Source organism: Zootermopsis nevadensis, unplaced genomic scaffold (genome assembly GCF_977971745.1).
Source record: "Zootermopsis nevadensis isolate Lab colony 2312 unplaced genomic scaffold, Znev_1.0 Znev_ptg000018l, whole genome shotgun sequence".
Taxonomy (NCBI): domain Eukaryota; kingdom Metazoa; phylum Arthropoda; class Insecta; order Blattodea; family Termopsidae; genus Zootermopsis; species Zootermopsis nevadensis.
The window spans coordinates 44,434-54,845 of NW_028259150.1; the positions used below are offsets into that span (position 1 = coordinate 44,434).

At 36.8% G+C, this 10,412-nt stretch overlaps 1 non-coding gene across 1 annotated transcript; it reads left to right on the forward strand.

Annotated features, from left to right (window-relative positions):
* The first annotated feature begins 6,196 nt into the window (after positions 1-6,196).
* Positions 6,197-6,278, forward strand: TRNAS-AGA (transfer RNA serine (anticodon AGA)). The gene has a single exon. It is a non-coding gene; the product is annotated as a tRNA-Ser (tRNA).
* The last annotated feature ends 4,134 nt before the right edge of the window (positions 6,279-10,412 follow it).

A 10,412-nucleotide genomic window follows, 5' to 3' on the forward strand; every position in this document is an offset into this window, starting at 1 on the left:
TGGACACAAAAACACTAGAGCACTTGAAGTTATAAAACAAGAAATACCGATTTTGTATGGTATAGTAAAGTATGGTTCAGCATAAGCGTACAAATATTTCGTTCTTTACCTTGAATTCAGGCAAATATTTCAGTTTGTATCCTATTTTTTCTTAAGTAGAGTAATTAGGTTTATGTGTCCCCCCTGTTAATATTTAACCCAATATGTACATCACGCTATAGAAGGCTACCCCAAGTCCGTACTTTGCGAATTTGTGAGAAGGGGCGACGATTAATAAAGGGTCTTAAGGGATGTACGGTAGTGGTCGAGAAACATGAAACTTATGTTTAGGTAGTATTTTTATAGAATATATAGCAACAACATAACGGCCATATGACAATTTTATTATATCGCAGTTTGACAGCAATAATTACTAGACCAGTGAAGCTAAACATAATAAATTTGATGTGAAAGAACATCGTAAGCAAACCTAAAATTGATGTATGAAATATTATTGTTAATTAACAGTTACCATCATGACGACGATGAGAATATTTGAGTTTGTGTCTGACAAATATAACGTTGTTAAGATCTATGCTACTTAAGTAAAGATTCATTTCCAACTGTTAGTGGAAACAGTTGCATTAATATCACTATATAACACGAATCAGGCAAAGAGGCTAACTGTGTTACCGATCAAGTGAATATACATATTTTCGGGCAACAACATTGTGGTTCAAATATGTAGGATTCTGTATATAATATAATATGAGATATATTTCAGGATATATTTTCCGTTGCTTGCTTGAAAAATTAGGGCTATATACGCTCAGTGCTTCCCAAAGCAAGAACTTGAGATTAGTTAGCATGATGAAAGTAGACTGAGTTCGAATTCAGAGATTTCGTAACGTGCAAAAATTTAATATAGCGGCAGTTTCCTAGCGCCGTTTAGCTGCTGCACATTACCGACGAGAGAGTGAGCGAGTGGCGGGTTGCCTATGAAGGAGTGTTCAGGCGATGCCGTTAGTCATGTGACACCCACCGCCAACCGTTCTTAACGCGTGCTGAAAATTTCAAAATATGTTGCGAAACGTTTCTGAATTGAATTTGCTTTCTCTGTAGTTTTGAGCAGCACGTCACAAAAATCTGACATTCCGGTTACATGTGTCGCGGTTTGAGGAATGTGAGGAATGTTTTTGGCTTAAAGGAACGCATGTGCAGATTACAAATGAAAGAAGTTGGAATAAAGGGAAAGCTGAAACGCTGAAGGCACCAAAATATAAAGAGACAAGTGAACGTTGAAATTCTGCTTGACTTTTCTTTCCCAGTTTGTACTCTCAAAATAGCCATTGTTTTTGTGATAAAATTAGGCACATCTAACCGTAGAATACAGAATCGTAGATAACGTACAATTATTTTTACCTATTCAACGAGCATAAAACAAGGAGAAAGATTTTACATTTCTAGGCAAAATATTTTGCTGCAGACTGTCAAACACACACAGTCCAATCAACCCAAAGCATCTGTTTTGTTAAATAACGTACAAATTGTCTCTGAATAGTTTCTGAGTTTTGATATAGCCTGTACAATGGATAGCTGCAGGATTTATTTTCAGTTTACAAGCTGAAAATTGAGACACTTAAGGAAAGTGGGTGAGGTCGGTGTTACGTAAGCCCTGTCGCCCACTGTGGAACGAGAAACTGAGTGTCCTATTCCGCCTCGTTTAATACAACATTACTATCTGCTCTCTATGAATGAATCAGCTGATTTTATAAGAATTGTAGGACCCACCCACATTAATCATCAAGTCTACTAATAACTTATTTTACTACTAAAAGTAGCCTGTTAAGAGTTTGTGGAAAATCTATAATAGTATTTAAAATACATTTTTATTGAAATTAAAAAGAGCAGTATATAAGAATAAATAATTCCTCATATGTTTAATTACGAACACTGCAATGCCTTAACACGTAAACATATGCTTTGTTGCGTTGTACAGAACTACATGCACATAGCAGGCCATGGACTAGTCTTGTTTCAAATGCGATGTTTCCACAATGCAGCTCATACAGACTGTGTTGAAAAATATCTTTACTTATCTTAAAGAATATAGAGTATTTTCACGTACCGCAGTTTCTCATTGTATATCGTGGTCACAGTAAATCTCCTGTGTCATACTACTTAAAAGTTGTAAAAAAATGAAAATAAACGACTCCCCTAAAAGCATTACCATTACAACGGTTGTAATATTATCCCATAAAACCCAAAATCCCTTAAGAGCAAATAATCACCATACAACGGCAGTGGAAATAACAACACACATATTCATGAGTGTTATCACGCAAGGCCAAAAATTTCTTAACAGCAGCTACTGATCAACAACGAACCAAGCAAACAATATTGCGTATTAAGTAGATAAGAAAATTTAGTCTGCTATTTATAGAACACTGCACGACTTTTTAATTTACGCTTGGTAATCCATCATAATGATTAGCGCATCCGATCTCTACTTCCAGCCACAGGAGCCAGTCTTCAGGAAGGATACATAACGAAAGAAGATCAGGATTAATGGATCCAATGAATATGCAGACATTTAAGTTATATAAAAATTGACATGTTCCAGGGAGACTAAACAGAACAAAATAATCTTAAAACATAGTTCATTGCATAAAAATAGCAAATTTGTAGATATTCTTGCACTAAACACGAACTATGTGATACTGGATCATAATAATAGTAATAACAGACGGTAAGAGACACTATGTTCCTCAGAAACGTCGGTATCCTCCTATAATTCAACACGTCGTTACAATCAATAAGATCACCATCGTCTTCATCGCCGTGAAAACCGAAATTCCACCTAGAACTCCTTATATTTATCTTCAGTAATTTAAGCCCTTCTGCCGATTGTCTGAAAAAAATGTTTCTTATAATTCTCAGTGTAAACAGCGCTTATTTCCTTAAACACAGTTACCAAATTGATCTTCGTAATGGTAAGGGTTTGTGTTTCCTTTGCGGTACGAATTGGCTTATTAAATAATACCGGAGTGTTCGCAGTGCTATTGCAGCTAGCCATCCTGGCGACCTAGGCGACTGTGGCAACACGAGAAACTATGCCGATCTTGGCGATCTGACCACTACAGTGTCCGTGGCAATCAGTGCAGACCATGGTGACGTGGCGACCTTGATGTTAAAATGTCGCATTGTCAACCTTAGCGACGTGTGAGACTCAAGCGAATTGTTACAATTGTTAGACATGGCGTTCGGAGTCTTCTGTTAGCTGTATTTACGTTTCGGAGTCGCTTGACGCCTGGTTTCGACCTTCGTGTCAAATGTCATCTTGAGGTTCGTCTGCGGCGTGTTTTTGCGGTGTCGCGTCTGTTTTTCTTTTAAGGGTGAAATTTGAAATTTGGAGTCTTCACACGCTCGGCGTCAGTTTTCCGTCGCCGTCCCTATGCTAGTCTACGCGAAGTGTCGGTATATTTGTTCTCGAGCTACATGCGAACAAACTCATAACACAATTTCAACTTAAAAGTAAGGTTTTTTAGGCGAGCTTTGACTTTGAAGGGTTAATAAGGCATATTGGCATATTACAAAATTAAGTTAAATTATATTGTCGTTATGTTGCATTAAATGATAACTATTTCTTGGAATGAGGAAAATCTTGCATGAATTGTAGTTACTATTGCTGTTTCTTTAATGATTTTGTTTCCGGTTGTTTTAATATGGATGAAGCTACTATTGTTGTTGTACATATATATTTTTTGGGGGGGCTGTAGTATCACAGTTTGCAATTATGTGCCCTCATGGATTCATAAATTTACAGCATGGAATGCTTTAGGCAGGTATACGATTTTTTTTGTTCTGCTTATGGTGAGTCGTACATGTGGGGGTTCTTTTCCTTTTGTTTGCGGTATTACAAGCTGCAGTTTTGCTCTCATGGATGATACAAAGGCAAGGCGTAAATGCGGTTTTCTGGTTGTGATGTACATTCGTGAGTTCTCATTTGGCGAAACGCACGTGTGAGTGTTAAGTTTTTTGGTGTTCGTTTGCAGTCTTTTTTTTGGCGGGGGGTGATATGTCGGAGTGGATCTTAGACAAATAGGATGTGACGTTAAGGACTAGATTTATTATTATTATTATTTTTATTATTATTATTATTATGATTTATTTACTGCAATTGGGTTTGCACCCGGTGGCAGTGGTCCTTACACTACATAATTACAACAAAATACATATAATATAAACAAGTACACTCCATAGAACACCCTACACACATAACTGGACATCCACCCCTACAAAAACATTCCACCTTACACACAATACAAAAACACACATCCATTAATTAATCACAATACTTTAGAGTAGAATATAAAGTCAGACCTCAGTACATGAAACGTTTAACCCAAAGAACTACAGCCCTTCATCACTTGGAGACTAAGACACTTCACTTCCCGTATCACCATCTAATCCCCACTTAATGACCCTTTGGTTGTAACTACTTTTTTGAACATCTTTATAAAGGTGCCTAATTTACAGGGGAAAGACTCTAGCACGCCTGGAGGTAATTGGTTCCAGCTTCTTATGGTCCTATTTAAATCGGTTCAAAGTTATTACCGGAGATACACGTGTGATTCCACCGTGACCTTCATACTGAATTTAATGAAAATCTGAAATTGATTAAAATGTAATTATTAGGTACAGGACACGTCTATTAAGATGACACTGTTACTTCAGGGGACACCTTTACGAATTTGGAAGTACATAACCCCACTTTTGTAAGGTACTGCAATAAACAAGCAGCCATACTTATCCTTTGTGCTTACAAGAACTTAGCTGTATTATGATTAGGCAGGCATTTCCTGAAACCAGGTATTTATGAGATCTAGATCAGTAGAGAACTGTGCTTTGCTGTAGGAACGGAGCTACTGGCATGTTATAAGAAAGGGGACGAACAAAAGATCAGATAATGGTCGCAGTGCAAGGGTCGCTTTGACACCCGTCCCATTTAAAAAAAACACCTGGACACATATTCCGTCATTAAGTTCGTAATAAATTTAATAATCTTTAAATTGATTCAGACAGTATTAATGTGAATTCACATATGCCCCACATGTATGGAAAGCAAAGTATCTATTATGAACTTAGGAGTCCTATCATTACGGCTGTCCAACAGTGATCCTGAATACTAAGTTATATTTCAGTGCCATGATTGTGATAATCACTGACTACTTACTAAGTGGTTGGGTAGTACAGCGTATCCAGGGGGTGGCAGAACAATAGCACACTGCAAAACTATTCCCCCTGAGATCACTCGTTTCGATATGAAGAAACGTCTACCTGCACAGCAACAGCAGCACGGCCTCGGGTCGCCAAGAAATCGATATCCGAGTAGCTTAAACACAAACTCTGGAACCTTGAACAAGATATCTCGCCCAGCACCTTGTAGCCTTTACTGGAGGGTGAAACTGGGTCATCTGCAATATAACTCTTTTTGCGGGTCGTTCTTAATGTAAATACCAAGGGGTTTCACCTTTCTATTCCGGAATCAAAACCGGATTATATCAAGTGATCAGTTTTACGGACCTTTGATACCCGTATAAAATATTTAAAATGCAATAAAACTCGAAACTATATTTTTTAAAAGTAATATAAATTACAACTTAAAGAATAGTTTCACAAAAATCCGATCTAGTAGATCGACGTAAGTAGAGGAATACAGAAGTTGGCGGAATACGCGATTCAATCTTAGGATAAAGTAACTTCTAATCGATCTAGTAGCCCATCTATTCTTACTATTCGTATCGATTCAGTCGAACGCCTACTTTGCTTTAAATGAGTAGCATTTTGTTTCCCCTTGTCTTTATGTGGTCAGTGTAATGCCTAAGCTCATTAAACTGAAATCAACAGGTTTTTTTAATTGTGGTATATAAAATAACGGCTTCTCATACAGGCTGTCATTGACAGTCATAAAATATAATTCCAAGAATACCGTGGTACCACTCACTTTGAAGAACTGGGATCATTAAGCAATATGCTTTATGACGCTGTTAGTTTCTATGAGGAATCTTGACTAACTGCAGAGATTCAGTAGCTACCTGAATGGGACGGGTCGAAAAGAAAGCGATTGTGTTCCAAGCAATATATTATCTGGCAACAGGAAAGTAATATGTTTGTATGAGATTATCTCTAAGTAGTTACCCCTCTATAATACCAAGCAGTCGTGGCCGAGTGGTTAAGGCGTCTGACTAGAAATCAGATTCCCTCTGGGAGCGTAGGTTCGAGTCCTACCGACTGCGAGAAAATGTAATTTTATCTCGATATTTGAAAATGATTTTTTTTTCTCGTTTGAGGAGACTTTCTCGACGCGAAAATGTGTTTAGATTGATCATATGATTTTAGTTTTGCTTTCGTTTCTTTTATCTACTATAAAAATTTGTGATTAGTTGTTGTCTTCAAAAAATGACGTCATCAACAATGTCAACATATATTTGTTTACTCGGCATTGTTGTGGACAACAATGCCGTGTACACCACAACAATGCCGAGTAAACAAATAACGCTTAGTACCAAGCCAGTCGCATTATCACTGCTCCAGAAGCAGCACATCGTCTCCGAACAGCGACATAAAACTATTTAAGAAATGAAGAAAAGTGAAAGAAGATGTTACCAACACCAACAAGATAATCTGATACTAATAATAATATTCATCCAAGTCACACTGCTCATGCAAGGGTTAAACACTTGAATAAGACACTACACTAACCCCCCAAATGTCGGGGTTTGGTTGCTTTTTAAACACTTGACCAACCCCTCTCTCGGGGGGGGGGGGGGTTTGTTGCGTTTTAAAAACTTGACCAACACCCCCCCCCCCCCCGAGGAGCTCCGAAAGGAGCCTTCGGATCTATTTTTTTATATATTTGTTAGTGTTTTCTTCTTTGATGCTGTCAAACAAACAAAGAAATTTGAATTACTAGATCGATTATTTCTGGCGCCATTGCAACTACAGAGTTTCTATATGTCTAATGACACAGAAAGTCGTTAAAGAGTTTTGAATAGGTGAAGTCTAAATTAAGGCGAACATGGATATTAATTAAAGTTATATGGAAGAGCGGTAATATATTAATTGTATTGTTATTATTATACCGTACATTACATATTAGAGGGTATCACCTTCCTTTCTTATACAAGTTTACTTCGGTCTTAAATACTATAATTCCCTTTTGGAAGCTGTTGTTGGTCTTTAAGTCCCTAATTGGTTTCTTAGGGACGTTTCTATGCTCAATTAAAAATTGTTCTGCAAGATACTCATCAGCTATTAATGTTGTCTCTATATATATTTAATACAAACATTATTTCTCTCCGACACATTTTATAACAACTGTTGTATTCTCTGTTTGTTAGGCATTAATTCGAGATAATATAAATTAAAAAACAATTCTTTCCTTTTCATCTTCTGTTCACAACATTGACTCGTGTCTTTGGAACTGTTTTATCATCCATGTGACATAAATTGTCCTGATTCAGTATTTTATTTTTATTTGCTTTGTTTCTTTTCCCTTCGTCTTTTTTAACTGACCTGAATTTAATTTAATCGAATTGCAATTGCAAATATACTGACATATTTGGTCTCACTGCAGTACGTTTTATTTATTTATTTATTTGCTCACTAGTTTCCGTTGTGTCTTTCGTTATACTATTGTAAATAATAAGAGTAATGCTATTTTATTGTATTTTTTATTTTGTTCTTGTGCTGCATCTGTAATTGGCTGTCTGACTGTTCATGCAGCGAACTGATAATAAGAATTGAATTATTTACGTGGTTTATTTAACGATTCTTTCAGTAGCTGTGATCGAATGATAACATGATCAATAAATAACTAATTGTAAAGAATGTGAAGGAATCGGTGTTTTTGTACCAATTATGCGTTTTCCTAGAGGATCTTAAGAAAATCAAGAAAATCTCGGACAGGATATTCGGTCTTCAGCGGCATTTTAGTCCAGGACCTGCCGAATATAAAGACGGAATGTTAACCAGTAGTTCTGACTTTGGGTATTATCATTGTAATGATTGTTATTAATGTGATAATATTTCATTGTTGGTCACTTATTAGAATAACAGAACTTTAATATACTTTATTCTTAATAATAAACTCCATGGTGTAGATTTGTCCTTGAATTGCTAGCTACCGTCTTCTATAGAAACCGAAGGTTCATGACCGTGTTCACAAGAACCTTGCACTGAACCTTGCCCTGTATCAGTTGAATCCAGTTATCCTCGAGCAGTGTATCTTAAAAATTCGATGTAACAGTATCCTCAGTTCCAATCCTAGGTTTACCAAGTAGCTTTATCGACTGAAATCTCTTATGCTTTTCTTATCTTCTCTTTACGTGTCATATGCACCGTCCATCTCGTCTTACTTCTAATTTGCTATTATTTCTTCTATCACTTATTAGTGTGGTGTATACATGTGAAATTCCTCATAATCTAATTGTATCCATTTTGATATTTTTAAAGTAGAATTTGAGGATCGCCCTGATGAAGGAGGCACCAATGACCTCTGAAACGTTGATAAAGTTCTACCAGACTCCATGGCGCAACAACCCAGAAGGCGGCCATCTTCTTGATATTTTTTGTTTATGCTAGGTTCAAATATTTACCTTGAGCCCCTTGTTCTGAAGTACTTTTGTTTTCGTGAGACACAGCAGGTAAAATTAGAATTTTGTGAGTTTATTTGAAACTTTAGTTTTAGATAACGGTTCAGAGGATAAAATATTCTGTAGTGAATGGTAGAAATATTTCCATAATGCAGTCTGCTCGTATTTCTTTATAACTGGTTCTGATTTTTAGTGTCGTATTCAAAGTGGACGTTGAAAAGAAATGGCGATAAAGATTTTCGTTATTCCAAATCATACTGAATATGAAATTATCAGGTTATTGTTTATCTGTCTACAGGCCTATCTAGGTTTCTTAACTCATCTTAGAAGCGGCTAATCGCTCGAGAATATTTTAGTGTGCATATATGCAACCAGTTTCGTAAAAAGATTATTACATCTTAGAACACATAGACATCTACAGATATTTAAATGTTTCTGTAACCAATAATTTATAAATGTCTTTATGAAAATTTTTTCTGAACATTGGATCTGTTCACTTCTTTAAATCAATTACACGTGACACTGCTCTACCTCCCTCTTGGGATTTGACCGCCTGTTAAAGCTCTTGGGAAAATTGGCTTAGTGGGAGCTGTGAGAAAATGTCTTGTCCTTTTCTCCTTGTGTTTGGACTTTGTACCAGATGGGACTTACAGTTCCCTTGGGCGAACTGCTTTGAGACTCAGGAAATATAACATCAACTTCGCTGTATGTGTGTGTTTGTGTTCACATATGCTTTTATTCTTGTCGGAGAGACCTGCTGGGCTACATGAGATTTCTCGTGTACCTCGTTCGTCCCCCATAGCAAATACATGTGCTGATTACTTCGGACTTATCTTTCAGTCATCATCTTCTTTGAAGCCGTACAACTTATTTACTGACAAATCATAACTAAATAAGTTTAGAAACAGCCAGCTGTAGCCTGTAGTGTGTACCCCCCAATGAGGCATCTGTTTTAAATTTATTATATTCCGGATATAACGTGGAAGATAAAGATGAATTTGTCCCCATGTGTAAACACCATAAAACCGTATGGCTGAGTGGAGTTATAGCTCCTCACACTCACAATTTGGGAACTAAGTGGATGTGACTGGTCAGCTTGACACTTGGGTAAGTTTCGTCTCCTCAGAAAGATTCCGAAGCTCCCTTTCGCTAGGGGTCTTTCTAGACCCTGGATTTTTTATGGACATGGTAGCGAAGAGAACTAGTTAGGAAACATAGCATATCGTGCAGTGTATTGTTATATAAAATTATGCATACAAACAAAACTGTTTACATATTAAATAACACTTTGTGCCAAAAGCGTTTCGACCTCAAGAGGTCATCATCAGTGTGGTATTACATGAAGTGTGGTTATATAAAGTGCGACCTTTTACAGTGATTTATAACAAACCATCGTTTCATGAATTGTATGATTTTAATAAACAGACTAATGAATTAATGTTTTACCACTGATGATGACATCTTGAGGTCGAAACGCGTTTGGCACAAAGTGTTATTTAATGTGTAAACAGTTTCGTTAGTATGCATGATTTTGTATAGTTAGGGAATGTACGTTTAACGTAAATACTCTAGCGTTTTGGCTGGTTGTTTTTTTTCCAGTTCGTGAATCCTCTGTCATAATTAGCGCAAATAGGAGAGATTATATTTTTTCATCAAAATGACCTTTAACCTTTATGAATGGCGCCACTGTTGCTTGAGACCAGTGACCTTTATGTGATCGGTGTGTCTGACGCGTCTCGGGGTTGGGATTTCGAGGACAGGCCTGCTTATACGCGG